This window comes from Excalfactoria chinensis, chromosome 3, assembly GCF_039878825.1.
Source record: "Excalfactoria chinensis isolate bCotChi1 chromosome 3, bCotChi1.hap2, whole genome shotgun sequence".
In the NCBI taxonomy this organism is placed as follows: domain Eukaryota; kingdom Metazoa; phylum Chordata; class Aves; order Galliformes; family Phasianidae; genus Excalfactoria; species Excalfactoria chinensis.
This window is the reverse complement of record NC_092827.1, coordinates 26,874,782-26,895,563: the sequence shown is the minus strand read 5'-3', so window position 1 is coordinate 26,895,563 and position 20,782 is coordinate 26,874,782. Positions and strand designations below refer to the sequence as shown.

Genomic DNA, 20,782 nt, shown 5'->3' with positions numbered 1-20,782 from the left:
AGCTCAGATGCAAGACCCCTCCTTCTCCCAAGCCTCACATATTAGAAAAGAAAACAAACAAACAAACAAAAAAATAGAAACAGATACATCACCTTATCTTTCCATGACAACACAAGAAGAAGAAGGCAGGGTCTGAGATCCTGGAGAGCATTAAAAAGGGTGTTTGTCATCCCAAGTGATGGAAAAAACTTAGTCACCATAAAATCCACTAACCATAAACTGCACAAACTTCACACACATTTGTGTTATTAGTATTACAGTGCACTTATATAGTGCCATACATTTCCACAGGCATCGCTTCCAAGGAGATAAAGCACATTCCCTTCCTCAGAGAGCCTGCAATCTAAATAAGTCAAGACAAATATTGTACATGATGAAAATGGAGGACAAAAGTTCAGGGGGGGTTGATGTGTGGAGACAGCTGATAAGGAGAAGAGTAGAAGGGGAAATGATTAAAGATTGCTGTTTGGGAGCCTTTCAAAAGTAGGGGGAGGCTCCACACCCCACAGAGTCTACAGCAGTAAATGCAGCGCTGATGCGGCCTGGGTTGTATTTGTACTTTGAAATGATTTTCACTTGGAAGAAGTGCTGCCAGGCCAGAACGTCCCCTTCTGGTCTGCCTAGATAAATTATGCACAGAGAGAAGCCAGATGAATTTTACATAAAGTGGGCATCAGTCTGGATGAAATTCTTGTGTATGTGACTAGTGTGGGATTTCTGAAGAGGTCTGATTTTCTAGGGGGATGTATTAATGAATATAGACACTGCCTTTTTGGTGGGGTTGCCTGGGACAGAGGCATGGGTATTGGTGGCGGCTCCTGAGAAGTCCACTGCTGCTGCAAGGAAGATTCTGGGCCACGGAGAGATTCATCACAGAGCTTCGCTGCGCAGTAGGGTCTTGCTGAGTCCTGGCTCTGTGCTTTTGTTATTAAGCTCCTTTGTGTGACTTGCTTCAGGCCACATCAGCAACAGCACAGCTATTTGGATACACATCCTCAGGGCATCTACTCAAAGTCATGTGGGTTGTTCAGAGATTCAAAATAACTACTTAAATGTCTTAGAGAAAACAAAACTAGGGAACAACGCCTCTAAAGTTTGTAGGCATAGACGCATCTAATAATTCTGTGATCCTTTTATCAGTTCATACATTGAAACACTTTTAGGAACATACAATTCTCAAAGTGGATAGAGAAGCAAAAACAACATAAGCACTGGAGTAAAATCAAGCTTGCAGTTAAGTTCAGTATACAGTAACAACAGAGAAGGACATAACAGCAACAATACATACATAATTCAAGAAACATTGTCTGAAAGTGCACATTCCACTTTAAAAGAAACTTCAAATGATGAAAGCCACAGGGAAAAGAGGAGGAAAGAGACGATGTCAAATAGCAGTATTTGATCTGGCCAGTTTAGAAGTAAGGACTAATATTTAGGTTCAAATCCTCTAAACATATAATTCTATGCATAGTTCTTATTATCTGCATATAATGCACATTAAGAATTGATTGGGTGCTCCAAAATATATACCTACCTGTCTTCCTCAATAAGCACAGAGGACTGGGACCTCCGCCTTTATGAGGAGCAGAGCTGGTATTTAACCAAATGAAGGGTGCTCCTCTGCCTTCAAAATATTAATCATTCCCTGTGTTTCACAAGAAAAAGAAAGTGTCAGTACAAACTCCAGTCAAAGAAACAAAACTACTTCCTCTCAAATTGGACAGAGTGCTTTCAAAACCAATGGTACTGTTCAAAATTGGGATTGAAAAATTGGAGCTAAGGGCTGGTTTTAATCTTCCTTTTCACATCCTTTGAAATAACACGTCCTTGAATAGTCTAGGATGGATTTGATTCAAAACTTCAAACACTACATTTTTTTTACATGCACTGCTCTTAAAAGGAGAAAGCAGGTCAGTGTGGCAGTGTAAGAACAGCATTCATCTCATCAGCATTTTCTACTATAAAGAAAGAACTCCTTCCAACTCCAATTGCAACCCAGCAGTAGATATCAATGTTTTTTTTCTGATTTTTTAAGTTTTTTAAAATTGCTTTTAGCAACGAAATGTATTCAGTTTTCTGAGTGATCCTCCAGTTAATGTCTAATCATAACTGAAAGTCACAGAATCACAGAATTATAGGGGTTGGAAAGGATCTCTAGAGATCATCAAGTCCAACCCCCCTGCCAAAGCAGGCTCCCTACACCACATCGCACAGGTAGGCGTCCAGACGGGTCTTGAATATCTCCAGAGAAGGAAACTCCACCACCTCCCTGGGCAGCCTGTTCCAGTGCTCCGTCACCCTCACTGTAAAGAAGTTCTTGCGCACATTTGTGCGGAACTTCCTATGCTGAAGTTAAAGCCCATTTCCCCTAGTCCTGTCCCCACGCACTACTGGAAAGAGACCAGCCTCGCCACTATGGCTCCCACACTTCAGGTATTTATAAACCTGGATCAAGTCCCCTCTCAGCCTTCTTTTCTCAAGGCTAAACAGACCCAAGTCCTGCACATGATGACTGAATCCACTGCAAACAAGGACAAGTCATACTGATGGAAATGTTTTACGATGGTTTTATGATGGTGTTTACCTAACACAAATGGGGATCACCCACAAAGAAGATTCCTGGGTTTCTGACTCATTAGGTTTGGTAATGGCCTTACATTGCACCAGGATGGTTCAGGATGGCTATTTGGAAAAATATCTTCTCCAAAAGAGTATGGAAGAGATGCATTGGAACAGGCTGCTCGGGGAGGTGGTAGAGTCACCATCCCTGGAGGTGTTCAAGAAACATGGCACTGAGAGATATGTTTTAATGGGTATGGGAATGATGAGTTGATGGTTGGACTAAATGATCTTAGAGGTCCTTTCCAACCTTAATGATTCTGTGATTTCAGGATGGGGACTGTCCTTTCATTGGTATCTCTGGAACAACTATCTAAATGGTTTTGTAGTCCCAGAGAGGAACTTGTGGTGCTACTTGTATGCAAAATTATTGCACAGCAGTCATACCTGAGCTAGCAGGGATTTCCTTTCCTCCTTTACAAGCCTGCTCTCAGAACTACCAACCCTACAGAGAGGGAAAGGAGATGAGGAATCCACCGACTGTTCCCTCTTCTTGGAGCCTGGGACATAACCAATGGAATGCTTGCAGGGTACAGTGGGGGTCTGTGAGAAGTAACTTCATCAGCTGCTGGAAGCACTGCTTTCATAGCAGAGACTGTTCCTTTGCCATTCCTTGACTTCAGATCAGTGTTGCAGTCAGGAGGTTGCAGAGGGAATTTGTTTCTCCATCTTAACATTCGAGCTGTGCTTTGGAAATGCAGCAACTTAAACACTGAGACACTTTTGGATCATATGTGATACTGTCAAGACTTAAGATGTGCTCTTGACACCTCTAGCCTCATGTAGCTGACTGGATGAAAAGCAGTTTGATCGCTTGTAAATAACTTTCCCTTTATTTTTACTTCCTATTTGCTTTTTCAAAAATTACCCTGGGAAGAAAACAAGAGATGGCTCAGCTCCAAGAAGGTGAAAGCTCTGAAACGATCTGATACGCTTTTGCCAGAGATGCACATTTACAGTTATTACATTTCCTACAGCTCACAAATGCTCTCAGTTAACACTCTATAAACCTAAATAGACGGTCAGATAAATAATTCATTATATACATAAAAAAGAATGTATGTAACACTGCACTTACTATGGTCCTGTGCATAATCCATCTTCATATAGCACAAATAAGCATTTTATTTCATGCTATAAAGGTCTAAGAAAAGCAAATTAAAAACTATTCACACAAACCCATTTATTTTGCCTCTTTTGGAGAAGGTTTCCACAATGCTCTTTACAGCACCTCTGACACCTACCCAGATCATTCCTCACCTCCTGGGGGCTGCAGCAAATGCTCTAGGATGTGTATACACTCCATGTCTGCATGTCCCAAAAGTCATGGACTTTCACAAGGACATGAAGTACAGGACAGTGGAAAGTGATCTGCAGTGGCATACATAACATTCCAGGATGCATTAACAGCATAACAGAAGAATGATGCACACTAGAGAGGGGAGATAAAAACCCATGGTTATAAAGCATTCCATACTGGCAATGGCACCTGAGGCTCAATCCCATCCGTCTTCAGCCAGAGCCAGCTCCCACCTATAAATTGCCCGCTGGTGCAGTATTCACTTTCTGCTTTTTGCCGTGGCAGGAGATAAAGATTTCACAGGAAGCTTGCCTCACCTTTGCATAAGGGGCCAGTGAGGAGGCATCCTGCAAGTTGTCTCCACCTCAAAGCACTGTGCTTGTGCTCCTCAGCAGGACACACCTGAAGTAGCTGTGCTTCCACCGTGCCAGCCATTGGCAAGAGATTTCTGCAGTAGAATCCTGTTATTTCCCAACAACAATTTATATTTATTTTTAGCTTAATCACATACGAGCCATATGAAGTACAAATCCATTTTTGCTATTTCTGTTTCTCAGAGCAGCCTAACCACCCAAAAGCTTTGTTTACAGTGATTTCTAGGGAAAGCAGAGTACCTTGGCAGCCTTCTGTTGATGCTTCCACTGATACACTTCATTATCTAACCCTAATACATACCCTAGTATAGCAGTGGGTTTTAGCTCTCAGCTTGCTGATAATCACAGTGCAGCTACCCCCACTCTAACTGACGTGACTCTTATTTAAGCATACCCTTACCGGGATTGGGTGGTGTGGGAGTACTGCCTGAGTCTGGAGGGTTTTTTGGTCTGAAGGGAGCCTTAAAACTCATCCCAGCCACCCCAGCCTCGGTGCTGCTGCAGTGAGAGGCAGTGCCTGCTCTTTGCCCCTTCTGCCTCTGATGAAGTCAGCTCAGAGGCTCTGAGAAAACATTGTAAAGAGTAAACCAGGCTGTGCTTTGGCTGCATACTGATTTCCTCCTTAACATTAAATCCTGTTTTGTGTCTGCTCCTTTCCCTTTATCTGCCTCCTTTTTCACACCTCTCCCTGAGATTAACACTCTTTTAGCTAATGCTAGATGCTTTTGAAGATACTTTCACCTATGCACATGCTTTTCTGACAAGGTTAAGGAGAAAACAGGTTCAATACAGAACTGAAAGAAGACATAGGTCCTGCCAAATGACAACACAACTCCAAAGGCAATCAAAACAAAGAGAGCGTCTTTTGTGTAAGGCAGAAGATTCAAATATCTTTTCTGTAGATTTATATGAAGCCAGCTGGACAGATTTATTTCAGAAGACAGAAGAAGAAAACATTCATACGTGAATGGAAATAACTGATGATGCTGCAAGCACTATCTCCTGGCTTTGCTCCACCTGGTTTTGAAAATTCTTTTGACAAAGAACTGCGGTTTATGAGCAGTTTTCTTCAAATTTAACATAGGAATAGATTGACCAGATTAAAAATCTTAATGTCACAGAATGGCTTGTGTTGGAAGAGATCTCAATACACCAATCTATTCCAATCCCCTTTCACAAGCAGGGCTGCCACCCACCAGATCAGGCTGCCCAGGGACCCATCCAACCTGGCCTTGAATGCCTCCAGGGATGAAGCATCCACAGCTTCTCTGGGCAGCCTATGCCTGTTCCCCATTGCTCCAGTAGTGAAAAATGTCTTCCTTTTATCCAAAATCTGGGTAAATAAGCTGTTGTCACACTAGCATAACTGCTCAGCTACTTCCCTGTGGCTACATGGGGTCAATGTAAAGCTGCCTGTTTTGCCTTTAAAATGTTGGCAGTCGGTTTTTACTCAGATCATTAACAGCTCTGATTGTGCTACATACAGGTTGTGAAGCTCCTGTTTATTCAGCACAGTGATACAAAAGAAAAAATAATCATGAATATCTAATGTAAAATTGTCTTTCCTCTGAGACTAACCAAATCAGACTAAATATTGCAATGAAACATAACTGGAGGGAAGGCTGCTCAGCAGTGTCTTCTATTTGCCATTCTACAGGCCTTTGTTGTAAACCCATACCACATCTGTCTGGAAGCAGTAACAAATCAAAGCCAGCAGTGTCCTGTGGCAGAAGCTGGTTCAAGTGTGATGCACCCGCTATTGGATAGAGCCTGCAATAGAACCTGCAAATCTCCACGTGTTGTTCTGCATGCAGAAAGCTCTCTGCAGTCCTAAATCTCAGCAAACCCAACTTCTCAGGAAACACATCTGCAGATTCTGTGTCATTTAAGAGTCATTTCTATGAGTTGTAAGGACTCTAATTCTTAACATACAGAAGGATTCAATTTTGCATCAGAGGCTTGGAATTACTCGTGTTCAGTCTCTACCACAGAACTACTAAATATTAGCAACATAATTTTATTATAATAGACATATGCTCTTTCATTATCCATATGCTCTTGCATATGTTAGTGTTTCCCCTTTCCTTTCTCAACTGTAGTGCATTCCATTCAATTAGTGTTCCGTCTGCATGTGTTTTGGAGTATCAGGAAGTTCTTATCAGGAGCCAATATCAGTACTATTAGTTAAAATGTTGATTCCTGTTTCCTAGAAAACCTAAATAAAAATAGATTTTATGACTCACTTTGGAGTCTCCAGCTTTGGCTGTATCGTGTAAGTAATAAATTATTCACCTTTACTTAATAGAATTTCTTGTGGCATAATTACATGAAATTCTCAAACTGCACTTTTGAGTGATGGAGTGATTAAGATTTTAAATGTCTCATTTGCATTCTGGTGGTAGCCTTTTCATGCATATAAGATGTTATTGGTTTATGAATTTGCTTTGAACAAATAGTATTCACAGATTAAAAAATATATACATCTACATAACTATTCTTTCTCCCCTGACTTTTTATCTCCAAATGCAGAGAAATGCATTTTCCATTCCAGAACATGTTCTGCATTTAGATACTAATAGAGCTGAGATAATGACACAAGCTCTGGTTTAAGAATAGTTCCAGGTCTTTTCCAGTTCTGCCACACACACACCATTTCCATACACTAAATTAATCATTTTAGAAGTAAGGAAGTTATCACTGGTACACAGTGTTACACTATTATGTCGTGCAGCTCCTGAATTTTAATTTAATGTTCAGATGACCCCCAGGATCTTACAACCCCAACCACCCCACGATTCTGTGAACCCGGTGCTGCTTTTGGGCATCCCAGAACTCTAATATTCTGCAAGTCATTAATGGCGTGACTTTGGGATAACTGGTTCTCACCACTTGTTCTCTTTACACTCTAAGTACACCCTAAGACTTTTCCTCTCTTGCTTTCCATACATTTTTGCATCAGAACTTCCTTTGATGGTCCTTTACTGCTTTCTGCTCTCTGAGCATCTTTGCTCTTCCTACAGCTTTTCTCAGAGACAAGTACCTTCACAAAATGTGCCCAAATAAACACCACCATTGGCATTTCCTTTGCATTTGTCTTTGATCTGTGTGGCAGCAGAAGCTGCTGTTATTTTAGCTACCTTCTCCCCACTGGCGTGTCAGACTCTGAAGTGCAGCATGGTGGTGCATGCCTCCAACCTTATCCAGATATGTGAGAGTCCAAACCCATAGCTTATCAAAGTCTGACATGTTGCGCATAGTGGATCAGTTTGTGTTCTACGGTGCTGAAATTTTCTATTACCCTGGAAATGCAATACTGCATTAAAGTTTTTCCTTCCCTCCTATTTTCTGGACTGTTTGATTTATGGATTAGAAAAAAAATACAGAAGGATGTTCTGACAGATACCCCTTCTCACACAGTTTATAACTCGGAGCGCTATAATGCAAATGATGGGTTTCCTAGAAGAAGACTTTGTGATGAAATGTGCCGGCCATTCTGCCAGGAATGGAGAGTACATCTCTGCTCTAGTGACAGTAATGCAAATCAGGATTGCACATCTCCTTTGAAGTTGATAGAATGATAATGAGTTGAAAACAGTGGAAGACCAGAAATGATCACAGATTAATTTCAGGGTGAAAAGGTCACCCCGCTGAAGTGAATCCTGTAGCCAATGTGGAGAGCCAGAACTTCCTTACCATAACAATCTCCAATAATAGATCAATGGACAAGGTTGTGATCCTGTGCACGGCTGTGTGTCTGACTCCTGAGATGGCAGAATTGCAGCAGCCTTTTGGATGAAGACCATGGTGCTTGTTATTCCCTTCCAAGATCAGACATTGTTCACCTGCAGGATGGCAGCACCCACAGCTCCATCCCAAATGTGAGCTTGTCCTAACCCCACTGGCATCATGCACCCCAGCAGGAAGACACCTATGGGAGCACTTTGGTGCCCTGATTGATGCTCCCAGCTTTAGGATTTTAGATCTACTGCTGTCTAATTCTGAAAAACAAAAGGCTGGAGTGGGGCTCTGAGTAACCTGAACTAGCTGTAGGTGTCCCTGTTCATTGCAGGGGAGTTGGCCTTTAGAAGTGGCCTTTAGAAGCTCCTTCCAACTCAAATGATTCTATGATTCTATGAAACTGCCACCAGCCAAAGCAGGACTGGACAGTTGCTGGAAGGAGAGGAAAAACTACTTTATTGTTTATCACAAAATATTCTTTATGTTACTATTTTGAATCAAAATCAAGGTAAGGAAATGTGATAACAGAATGAGGTCTTTTCTTTCATCAGTGTTTGTGAGCAAGCATTTTGCAGTGCTTTTACCTAAGACATTTCACCTGTTTTCTACTTACAAATTATTCACCAACAAGATTCTGTACTAAGATACGGTGGTTTTGTTGCTCCAGAACAGTTTTACAAAGAGATTTCAGTCTTTTGAGTTCTTAATTTAGGATATTTTCTATTCACTTTTCATCCAGAGCCCACCACAGTTTTAATTCCCTGACCAAAGTAGAAATTCAACCTGTCAGCCAGCTTCCTATAAACTAAACATATGTGCTAGTTATTTTTCCATCTTCTTTGGGTTTTCTTTCATATTTTCTTATTTCATTTTCAGCAGCTTTTCCTCCTATCTTTCTTTTTAAGTATCAATTGTTCCTTTTTTTTGTATGTCTCTCTTTGCCTCTTTTTCATCCATTCTCCCCCATCGGGCCAGCCAGCGTGTCTTTGTAACACAGAAACACAGGAGTTGGAAGGGACCTCAAGACATCACCAAGTCCAACCCCTCTGCTAAAGAAGATACCCCACCCTGTGTTCCACAGGTAGGTGTCCAGACATGTCTTGAATGTCTCCATAGAAGGAAACACCACAACCTCTCTGGGCAACCTGTTCCAGGGCTCCATTACCCTTACCATAAAGAAGCTTGTCTGCTTGTAAGTACGAAACTTTCTATGTCCAAGTTTTAGGCCATTATTCCTTGTCCTATCACTACATACCACCAAGAGCCTGGCCTTACCCATTTGCCTCCATCGAGTCTCACACAAGTTCAGTAAACATTTTTCCCCTCAAAGAAAAGTCATTGATACAGTGTTTGTAATCCAGGGAGCCAACATGCAGTGGGGCCAACACCTCCAGCTGACCCACCATTTCTGACTATGTCACTTGGTGACACCAAGTCACTATGCAGTGTAAGTCAGACCTCCCCAAAGGCTGCACCAGTGCTGCCACTCTAGGACAGCATCCCAAATGTATCCCTGGTCATACCAATGTTTCGGAGAGGAGAGGGCTTCCTTTTATCAAGAGATTGCTACAAGAGTAGCGTTACTAAAAAAAACACAGAAAACATCAATTTAGATATGAAACCCAGCATAGCATACAAATATGCCTTATTTTAAAGAACCGTCACCTGAGATTTGTTGCCTGTGGCCAGATAAATGTGTTTAATGTATGAAAATTCTAATCGGAAGAGCTCACTTGAACACGTTACATAGAAAGCTACTTCTGCGGTTTTCTGAAAACCAATGGCTCCTTGATGGGATTTTGTCGGAGAGGTCTTGCTGAGGACATAAAAAAACAAAATCAAAAAAACCCAACAAAAAACAACAGCAACAACAACAAAAAACACTAGTGGGATATTAATGGTGGATGGTCCTTGCCATCCACCCAGCTAATGTATCTGAAGTCAATAATGAGTAACACTGCATGAGTTGCAAGCAATAATTTATTAAAACATATATGCCATGGGAAAAGAAAGCAGTGATCAGCTTTACTTTCTGATCAATTAACAGCACTCAGGCAAGCAGAACTCAAATTATTTTGAAGCCCCAAATGAACTGATCTAGTAATTAGGAAGTCTGTGGTGCTGCCTCATGCAAGCAGCTGTTCATTTTATCATATTTACTTTTACAAATGACTGTTATCATCCTGCAACCTTAGCTTTATGACTCTTTGGAAGCTATCCAACACTTGATTTTTAAGGACGGTATATGCAGTTTAATCTACTTCAACAGAGAGTATTGAAAATTTTGAATGAATTGGAATTGCAGTAAGAAATGTTTTAACAGCTATTTGCAAGTAATAAAAATCCAATATACATTCCTACAGACAGTCCTTTTCCAGTCATGTACTTTCTAATTTGGGAGTTCTCTTCAACATGGCAGGCAGGTCTCTATGTGATTAGGATGTCTGACTGCTGCTCCCTTTTAAGTTGCTTGAGATCTATAGCTCAAAATGGCTTGCATAAACCAGTCCCCAAGGCCAGACAATCCTTCATAGCATAGCTTTCCATCATTTCAATTTTTCCCTTATTTTTGTGTTTTGTTTTGTTTTGACCTGTAGTGTCTCTTCTCCCATCCTTGCTTTCCCATAAGTCTAAGTAATCTTATGACTCCTAAGCATTTATTTCAAGAGACCAGCTTGTATTCAACTTAAGGGGACCAGAGCCCTTGGGATGTATAACAACTGGAAAGGAGATGATAGTGCATAAAAATCCCTCTATGCTTATTAGAGCCAGGCAGATGGAATCACATGGTGCAGCCATACAGTGGTACGTGTCCTGCCTACCCAACACCCAGAGCAGGGTGTCCCTGAATGAGTGGGACTGAGCCAGATGGCCCCCAGGGGCACCTTCTATGATTCTTTTTCTCACTTTTCTTGTTGCTGTTACTTTAGGACCACTAATCAGCAGGAAAGAATTAGTGAAAGGATGCAAGGAAAAGGCAAAGGACCAAAGGCAAAGCAAGGAAGAAGGAAAAGAAGAGAGTGAGGATTGAAGCCTACCATTGGCTACCCCTTTGGTGAAGTTAAGCTTCCAGGCACCCCTAGATCCTTTATTTCCTTTCCTAGTGCAGGTGGCTTTTTAAGACAGATTACTTGGCACTCACTGATTTTTTTTTCCCCCAAACTCAATTTGGCAGCACATGCTGCAGCAATTAATGTGTGTAGCCCAGGAAAAGCAATTCAGCTGCAGATAAGTAGCTTACAGCACTTTTATGTTGTAGAAAGACCTGAACTTTGGGAAAGAACTTGTGCTGTGTAGCATATGTAAGCAGTAGAGGCTGGACAGAAAGCTCATCAGGGTGTCCCAGGGATGTAATGTTTTCCTTCCAAAAACAGTAGCTTCTTTTCCTCTTCCCAGATGAAACCACTGTGCTTTGCTGGGATGAAGCTGAGCTTTGATAAAAGAGAGAAACCACCTATCCAAGGCAAGAAGACACCTGTTTGGACCTGGGTGATAAGTTCAGCCTTTAATGTGGGTCTGCCCTGAATTATTTATGCCCATGTGGACAGTACAAGGTTTCCATAGTTGCTGAGGGGCTGAGATTTCTAAAATGCTGGTTGCTGCTGGGATACTTGTCCACCATCTCCTTTCTATTCTATTGGCTTCCCCATGTGGGGGGTTTCATTGCTCACTGGTGTTGAACAAAATTCTGCTGAGCACCATGCCCGCTGCCTGGTGACCTTGCTCTCATCCTCCACATCCCTGGCCTATGCCCACACAGGGACAGGGAGTAACACTTCCTTGTGCTCATGTTTTTGATCTTTTTGTTTCACGTCCCTTAACAAAGCATTTTTTATACAACATGGAGTTACATCAAGATCAAAATATGCATTGCAGGTCACTCCTGTCATTTATATGCCTCCAAATGCTGTTTGCTAAAAGGCAGACAGAGCATGCCTGAGATGTGCATGTGTAAATTTCTTCCTCTTTTCTGGTCATATAATTAGGAGCAGAAAGTGTGTTGGCAAGGAGACCACTTTGGATGCTGGAATAAAAGGTTTTGGAGTCTGAGTGGTACTTGTGTTGCTCCAGATACAGCCTCTGTACATTGTAAATAAGTGTCCCCAAGTTGTTGTTTGCTTCCTTTTGGAGCTGGCTGTAGCTTTGCAGACACCCAATAATTAATAGTTTGGTTGTTAAATACCAGCTAGCTCAGGCTGAAATTTAATGAAGCTCTACATAAATATGGGCAGGTAGCTTGAGTAACAAGCAGGAGCTGAGCTGGAAGGGGACCCCACATTGTTCTCAACTGACCCCAGTGATGTTCCTGTGATTCTCCATCTCCTGCTGCGACAGCCTGTCCCAAACCTTGGCCACTGCTGCCACAGAGATAAATAAAAGGAGAAGAGAGCAAGAGAGACAGCCAGGTGGCAGTTCCGGAGCTCTGTGTTTTGTTTGTGCAGGCAGCTTTGGCAGCCCTGAGCACAGCAATGCCAGCAGAGTGTCTGGAGTAGAACATCCTTGTGCAGAGCTAAAGCTGGCACAGGGTTCCCTGCCCTCAGGGCCAGATGCCAGTACCAACACAACTGCACTGAGCATGGATGCATGAGAGAGCCTCAGCTTGGCCACTGGCTTAGGGCTTCTTGTTGCTGTCAAGCCAAACACATAAAAGAGCCAACATTTATAAGATGAAAAAAATAAAATAAAATAAAAATAAAAATAAAAAAGCAACAGGAAAGAAATTAAGTACTTTGCATTTTAACAGAGAAAACTCTAGCATCTTCCAAAGGAGAAAGCCTTGCAGACTGATATTATGTATTGTTTGCACAATATGAGCCAGTCTTGCACAACCTGCACCTGACTTCCTACTTCATCTCCACGTGGACTGTTTAAAAGGTGGCATTGCCCAGAATCTTTAAGAAAAGGGAACTATCCTCCCTGGCTGTGGTTCTCCAGGAAAGCACTAATGTCTCTTCCTCAGAAACAAGGGCTGTCACACCACAGTGTTGCTGAACCAGCATTTTCCAGCCATACAAAAAGCCCCGTGTGGGACAGCCCCAAACACTGTAATATGAAAAATGCACTGTTCCCCCAGAGTCTGATGAAAGAGACATGTGGACAGATTTTCCTTGAACAAATGCTAAGCTATGAGATGAGGGGTGAAAGTACAAAGGGGTATTGGCCTAAGTATTTTGAGAACTGGCCCTGTAAGGGAAATTGTTGATCACAGCCTGAACCTCTGATTAACCATCTGAGGCAATGACGGGTCAGCTGCGGGAGCACAGGTGAAGGTAATTCAGCTGTGCTCCTGGAAGGGGTGGAGCTTGACTCCACCTTTCCCAGATCCCATTTATAGGGCTGAACACCACTAAGGCAGTATCTCTTTTTGGAGGTTGCTCCTTTGTGAATTTTTTGTGGTGAGCCTCAACTTTGGTGAGTATCCACCTCAACTGAGTCGTTTATTGGATACCCTCTGACTATCCATTTACTCTGTAATTATAACCATACACTTGTGTTATTCCAACCATACAGGCCCCATTTTCACTTTAAGCATCGTTCACTGAGCACTTACTGTGTTACGTTCACAAGATGCACTACTGTGACATCATACAATTGGGAAGTTTCAAGCTTTGTCAAGAGAAAGTAATGTAAAATAATAATAATAAAGTATTATATATCCAGCTACTTAGCTTAGCCAGTTGATCATTCTTGCTTGCAGATACCGCTGGGCCTGGACCTTCAGCACTCACCTGAAGCTGGCCATGTATAACCAGAGCTAGGGTGGGCTGCAGAAGGGGAAGGTCCTAGGAGTCAGCTGCTTCCCTGATCAGTCTCCATTTGGTCTCAAAGCAGATATTCGCTATTTCCAGCAATTCATTAGTTCTATTGTTTCACAGTGCATGCAGCAAAAGCTTCGTTTTGCCATTAAATCCCTTGCTGCTATTTGTGGCTCTGCTGATATTCAAAGGATTTTTTTCAAGGCTCTGGCTCCCATTTCTATGTGCTGCTCCTCATAACGGCTGGCACTCCGGGAATCAAAGACTCCATTATATCAATAGATGGTACCTGTCACTTTGTAGCATGCATTTTATGGCAGGGTATTTATTTTTCAAAGATGTATTCCTCCCGCTGTAATCCTACATGTTCCTCCTTTACACTTGCAACGTGTCAGGCTTTAAAGCAAAGGACAAAGCAGTTGAAAATAGGAGACTTTCCACCCACCCAGCCCGTTTCTTTTCAGATACAGAGAAATTAAAACACAGGGCTTTGTGGATGAATTGCTGTCAGAGCCATTTGATAACTAGGATCCCTGTAGAAGCTTTTATAACAACATTAATAAAGATGCACCAGCACTAAGATCCCTGTGTGCTGCAGTTAGTATTATTACCTTTCAGATAATAAATCTCATTTTTTTTCCAGAGATACTTTCCTGCAGCTGTGCCAGCATGATGGCTACACCTCCTGTTTCATGCAGTGCAGTTATTCACTTAAAAGATGCAGAATACTCCACCTTGACAGGTGCCTCCTCCTCCACCAAGCCCTGGACCAGGCTTTGTTAGCTGTTACAAGGCTGGATGTGTGCAGAACATGAGGTGAATGTTTGCTTCCTCCACAGCTCCAAGCTTGGAGCCTTGGGGCTGCCCTAGGAACCAGCCCCAGGCTGGGAGTTCTGGCAGGGAAGAGCTGCAAAGTCTGGTTCCAAATGCCCACCTGTCACCATGCCAGGTAATGCTACTGGGTTAGTTCTGAGGTGTCTGATACATCCTGTCCAGCATGTGCTCACCAGGAGCTGCTGATGGGGGACACAGTGAGGATTGAGGAGGCAGATTGACATGGCCCAGGAAAGCAGCAGGAAAGATGCTGAGCTCTTGTCTCAGAGGGATGCACAGCAGCTAGGCAGTAAATAAACAAGATAAAACCAATTTTGCTCCTTCAATTCCCATAGCAAGTACAGCTCTAATGAAAGAAGACCACAGTAGCTGAGCTGTAAGCAGTTCTAACAGACAGTGCCTGGTATTATAGACCAGCAGCACCGGCTCCTCTGGGATACAAGACTATCTGTCTATTCCTAGATTTAAGCAGTGCCAGTTTGAGGGATGTAAGACCGAAAAGGAGCTCCTGAGTTTTTAATACAGCCACTTACTAAATAGTTTAGTCATACAATTTCATAAGCTGACCAAATTGCTTTAATGATGACCAAGTTCTATATCAGTACTACTCTATTCCAAATCCTCCGTATGCTGAGAATGTAATATATTTTATAAAATTCTGCCTAGCAGTATTTCCAAATGTCTCTATATGAATTATATCCTTTGGCTTACGTAGCTTTTCTTCTCCAGATTCTCTAGAATTTAGCATCATTATGTGTTTGCAGGGTATGATTGCACCCCTCTGCACCTTCTACTTCTCAAGATGAAGTGACCCAAGCCCTGGGCTTTCCATCCCACATCCATCTCACAGAAGTCTGTTGCAACTCTTGTCACAAGCAAGGGGCACCACTGCAGTGCACAATACTCCAAGTGAAGTCTTAACATGAGCTTCTACAAAACAAAGTGCTGCTTTCGCTCCACTGGAAGCATGTCATCAGGGACAGATAGCCTCAGACAGGATTTGCCTTTCATGGTTGGATCACGCTGGTGACAGTATTCATCCTGACTGGCTCAGTGACCCAGTGCTTTCTCCACACTTTCATTTCCAGCTGAGAGATTACCAGGTTTTAGTGCAAATTCTTCACATTAGTCTTCGAATTATCTTGTCCTTTATTCCACCGAAGTTTATTGCACTGTCATCCTCTTTGGGATTGTTGGTTTTTCTGCCTGACATCTTCATCCTCTGCCACACTGGAGATGCTTCCCACTTTCATGTCACCAGAAAAATTTCAAAGAAACTATTATTATTAAGGATCACTTCTGACAGTCTATCCCCTACTTAGTATTTCTATGGTTCACTGTGGTTTTTTCTGTGTTAGTTGATAATTTATTTAATTAGGTAGTTCCTAATTTTTTTAAGAAGAGTATAGATTTTTTTTCTTCATTTTGCTCTTTGAGGAGTGAGGGTTGCTTTATATCTGAGGCTAATTTGGATATATATGGCAGACGTTTCACCTCCCTGTTCTCATCGGTGTTAGCACTGTCCAACGCTCTCATCTCCTGTAGTTCCATTACAGACTGTTTATTTGGTGTGTTTTTTCTCCTATTATTTATATTAGACCTCCAGTCATGGATATCAAAGAAGTTGCTTTTATCCCCTTCATTTCCAAGTTAAAAATCTTATTGTGATTTCAAACAGCTTCAAGCCATGAGGCATGGTGTTGCCAGCAGATAGGCAGCTTTCTATTTTTGCACAGATACACAGAATCAACCACTCAGTGTATTTCCGTGAGTGAAAGAGTTGAAAATGCAGTTAAGTGGTGCATTTCTTTTTTAAAATCAGGGCACATACCAAAGGAAGACTGAAATTGGTACCATTTACCTGTGTGTGCTTGTGGGAAAAAAGATCACAATATCATGTTTAATTTACCCACAGATTCAAGCAACGCTCAGTCCTGGAGAGGCTATTATACAGTAGGATAGAAAGGGGTCTGTGATGATGCAGTGAGAGAGGAGCAGTATTTGCAATGCTTGTACAACCCCCAAAAAACGCCTTTGGGTTTTTCAGGGAGCCGAACTCCCATGACATTCTGGGGTTGCCCATCAATGGCAGCTGGAATCAGGTAGGTGGCAAGGAGAAAGTGGTTGGTGAGGATATCATGTTCTGCATGCCTACATATGCCCAGGATCAAGAGGTTTCCACCAAGGGAAGCAGAAGAGCACCTTTTGCTCTGCTATTTGCCGGGAGCAGCTGTCACGCTTTTGCATTACTGTTGAGAGAATAGAAAGAATATGTGGGATGGCCCAAAAGCTCTCATGCTGCATTGGAGACACAACTGCTATTTGTCTGTAGATGCGTCCACTATTACTCTTCAGCCGACATTCTTGATTTGTGGCCCTTAATATCTCCAAAGTAATGCTCTTGCTAATTGTAGTCATGCTATTGATTTTCATAGAGGCATTTTACTCTGTATGAATCCATTGCATTCAAACCAATTAATCATGCATCACTAACTTAACTGCAGTGATGGTTTTAATGTGAATATTCAAGTAGTGCTTCTCTTCAGGGTTTGTCAACAGCTTCCATCTGAAGACAATTTCAAAGCCTTAAGAAACAGCTTAATATAGTTATTGGATGTTCACCAGTTCATAAGACCCTGCCCCAGCTGCCTCATATATTTTATGCAGAACAAAATCTTCTAATTAACTAGATGAAAGAAAAGAATTAACATACCACCTAGGGGATAGAACATACATGATTATTAAGCATTATAAAAAAAATGAAAAAGGCATACCGAGCTCAAAAAAGGGGATTAAAATCAAGCTAAGTGGGGGGAGAAAGCCTGCTTTACACTGCAGTGGGGAAATTAAAGATGAAGGGTGCAGGCCAGCTTTTTCCACAAAAGACGCTGGAATGATTTGGTGGAGTTAAGGCATTTCGGAGATTTTGGAAACAGCAGTGTGTGCTGCGTGAGTTCATCAGCCCATTTCTGTTTCTCCCCCTTTGAGAACTTGGCTTGGGAGGTTCTCTAGGACATCCTGCATGCATTACTGCTTGCCTCTTGCCCTCTCTGACCCTGCCCAGGCCTCATGGGATCTCAGGGCATGTGACCTACCCCAAATTTCCCTTCTTTACTGTCAGTTCTGGTATGGGCTGAACCTTTGAGAAATCTCATAGCTTCTCTATGTCTACAGACTTCAGATGCTTCAGCAATGAAGCTCACTGCTGCATCAGTGATAGCCAAGTTGTCATTGTGCTCACCCACCTACTTCTCCCAAGACATTTGAACAGGCAGGGAAAAGAAGGATGATGGATGGAGCCAGAGTAGGCATTGCATCCAACCACTCCAAACACAGACACTATTACAGAAGTGCTGAATAGGGACTGAGGGAAAGAGGTACTTGCATTCCAGGTACAACACGACAAATTTTATGATATAAATAACAGGGCTACTTGGGGTTGATCCATCCCACATTCTCTGACATCATTTTTTTTTGCCTGTAGAAATAGTGATGTCCACTAGGACATTTTTGAGCTCATTCTGAAGTAAATCATAGAATCATAGAATTACTCAGGTTGGAAAAGACCTTGAAGATCATCAAGTCCAACCGCAGCCTAACCAGTAGCCTATCTCTTAAAACAACAAACCTCTTCTAAGTCATATCCCTGAGTACCACATCCAAGCGGCTCTTAAACACATCCAGGGATGGCGATTCAACCACCTCCTTGGGGAGCCCATTCCAGTACCTAACCACCCTTTCTGTAAAGAAGTTCTTTCTAATATCCAACCTAAACTTGCCCTGGCGCAACTTGAGGCCATTTCCCCTCGTCCTGTCACAAGTCAGTAGTGAGAATAGACCTGCCCCACTCTCACTGTAAGAACCTTTAAGGTACTGGAAGACAGCAATAAGGTCTCCCCTCAGCCTCCTCTTCCTCAGACTAAACAGCCCCAGCTTCCTTAGTCTCTCCTCATAGGGCTGATTCTCCAAGCCCTTAACAAGCCTCGTTGCCCTTCTCTGGACCTGCTCCAGTACCTCCATGTCCTTCTTGTGCTGAGGTGCCCAAAACTGGACACAGTACTCGAGGTGAGGCCTCACCAATGCTGAGTACAGGGGCAGGATGACTTCCTTAGTCCTGCTCACCACACCATTCCTGATACAAGCCAGGATGCCATTGGCCTTCTTGGCCACCTGGGCACACTGCTGGCTCATATTCAGCCGACTGTCCATCAGCACACCAAGGTCCCTTTCCGTCTGGGAGCTTTCCAGCCACACCTCCCCAAGCCTGTAGGATTGCCTGGGGTTGTTATGACCAAAATGCAGGACCCGACACTTGGCCCTGTTGAAACTCATTCCATTAACCTTGGCCCATCGATCAAGTCTATCCAGGTCTCTCTGTAGTGCCCTTCTCCCCTCAGGCAGATCAACACTCCCTCCCAGCTTAGTGTCGTCTGCGAACTTACTGAGGGTGCACTCAATCCCCTCATCCAAATCATCAATGAAGATGTTAAACAGAAGCGGCCCAAGCACCGAGCCCTGGGGGATGCCACTTGTGACCGGCCGCCAACTGGATTCCACTCCATTGACCACAACTCTCTGGGCCCGGCCATCCAACCAGTTCTTCACCCAGCGGAGCGTGCACCCATCCAAACCACGGGCAGCCAGCTTCTCTACCAGAATGTTATGGGGGACAGTGTCAAAGGCCTTACTGAAGTCCAGGTAGACCACGTCGACAGCCTTTCCCTCATCTACTAAGCGGGTCACCTTGTCATAGAATGAAATCAGGTTAGTCAGGCAGGATCTACCATTCATAAACCCATGCTGACTAGGCCCGATCCCATGGCTGACCTTTAGTTCGTCCATGATGATACCTGAGATTATCCTTTCCATAACCTTCCCAGGCACCGAGGTGAGACTGATGGGCCTGTAGCTGCCAGGATCATCTTTCCGGCCCTTTTTGAAGATAGGCGTCACATTTGCCAGTCTCCAATCCACCGGGACATCCCCAGTCAGCCAAGACTGCTGAAAAATTATGGACAGTGGTTTGGCAACCACATCCGCCAACTCCCTCAGAACTCTAGGGTGCAACCCATCCGGCCCCATGGACTTATAAACATTCAGCTTTCTAAGTAGATCCAGGACCATCTCATCACGGATCACGCAAGGCTCTTTTGGTTCCCCCTTCCCGTCTACCAGTGTAGGGGGCTGCGTTCCCAGGGAGTTACAAGCATAACTATTGAAGACCGAGGCAAAGAAGGTATTAAGTACCTCAGCCTTGTCCCGATCCTCAGTGACCAAGTTGCCCTCAGAATCCAACAAGGGATGGGGATTTTCCTTAGCCTTCCTCTTGGTATTGATGTGTTTATAAAAACATTTACTATTCTCCTTAACCTTAGAAGCCAAGCTCAGTTCTAGCTGCGCCTTGGCCTTCCTAATTTTCTCCCTGCACAGCCTCACTACAAACCTGTAATCCTCATAAGTAGCTCCCCCATTCTTCCAGAGACCGTAAACTCTCTTTTTGTTCTTTAGATCAAGCCAAAGGTCTCTGGTCAGCCAGCCCGGCCTCCTCACCCGTCGGCTCATCTTTCGCGATTTTGGGACAGTCAGCTCCTGCGCCTTTAGGACAATTTCCTTAAAGTATTCCCAACCTTCCTGGGCTCCCACACTCTCCAAAGATACTCCCCAGGGGGCCCTCTCAACCATAGTCCTGAGGAGGTTGAAGTCCGCCCTCCGGAAGTCCAAGGTGGCAGTTCTGCTGACTCCCCTCCGCGGTTCGACAAGGATCGAGAAATCTAGCATTTCATGATCACTTTGTCCCAGACGGCCTCCAACCTTTACATCCCTCACCAGACCATCTCTGTTAACAAACAGCAGGTCCAGAGTTTTGTTTCCCCTCGTCGGCTCCTTCACCAACTGTGTCAGGAAGTTATCTCCCACACACTCTAGGAACCTCCGAGACTGTTCCCTGTCTGCTGTATTGTAATCCCAGCAGATGTCTGGGAAGTTGAAATCCCCCACCAGAATGAGGGGGAGTGACCTTGAGACCTCCCCCAATTGCCTATAAAGCATCTCATCCACCTCATCATCCTGGGTAGGTGGCCTGTAGCAAACTCCCACAATAACATCGGTATTGTTGGCCTTGGTTTTTATTCTGATCCATAAGCTTTCAACCCTGTCATCAT

At 43.3% G+C, this 20,782-nt stretch overlaps 1 long non-coding RNA gene across 1 annotated transcript; it reads left to right on the top strand.

Annotated features, from left to right (window-relative positions):
- Positions 1-13,398: 13,398 nt before the first annotated feature.
- Positions 13,399-16,210, top strand: LOC140250590 (uncharacterized). The gene is made up of 3 exons (XR_011903210.1): positions 13,399-13,443; positions 14,431-14,736; positions 15,386-16,210. It is a non-coding gene; the product is annotated as an uncharacterized lncRNA (long non-coding RNA).
- The last annotated feature ends 4,572 nt before the right edge of the window (positions 16,211-20,782 follow it).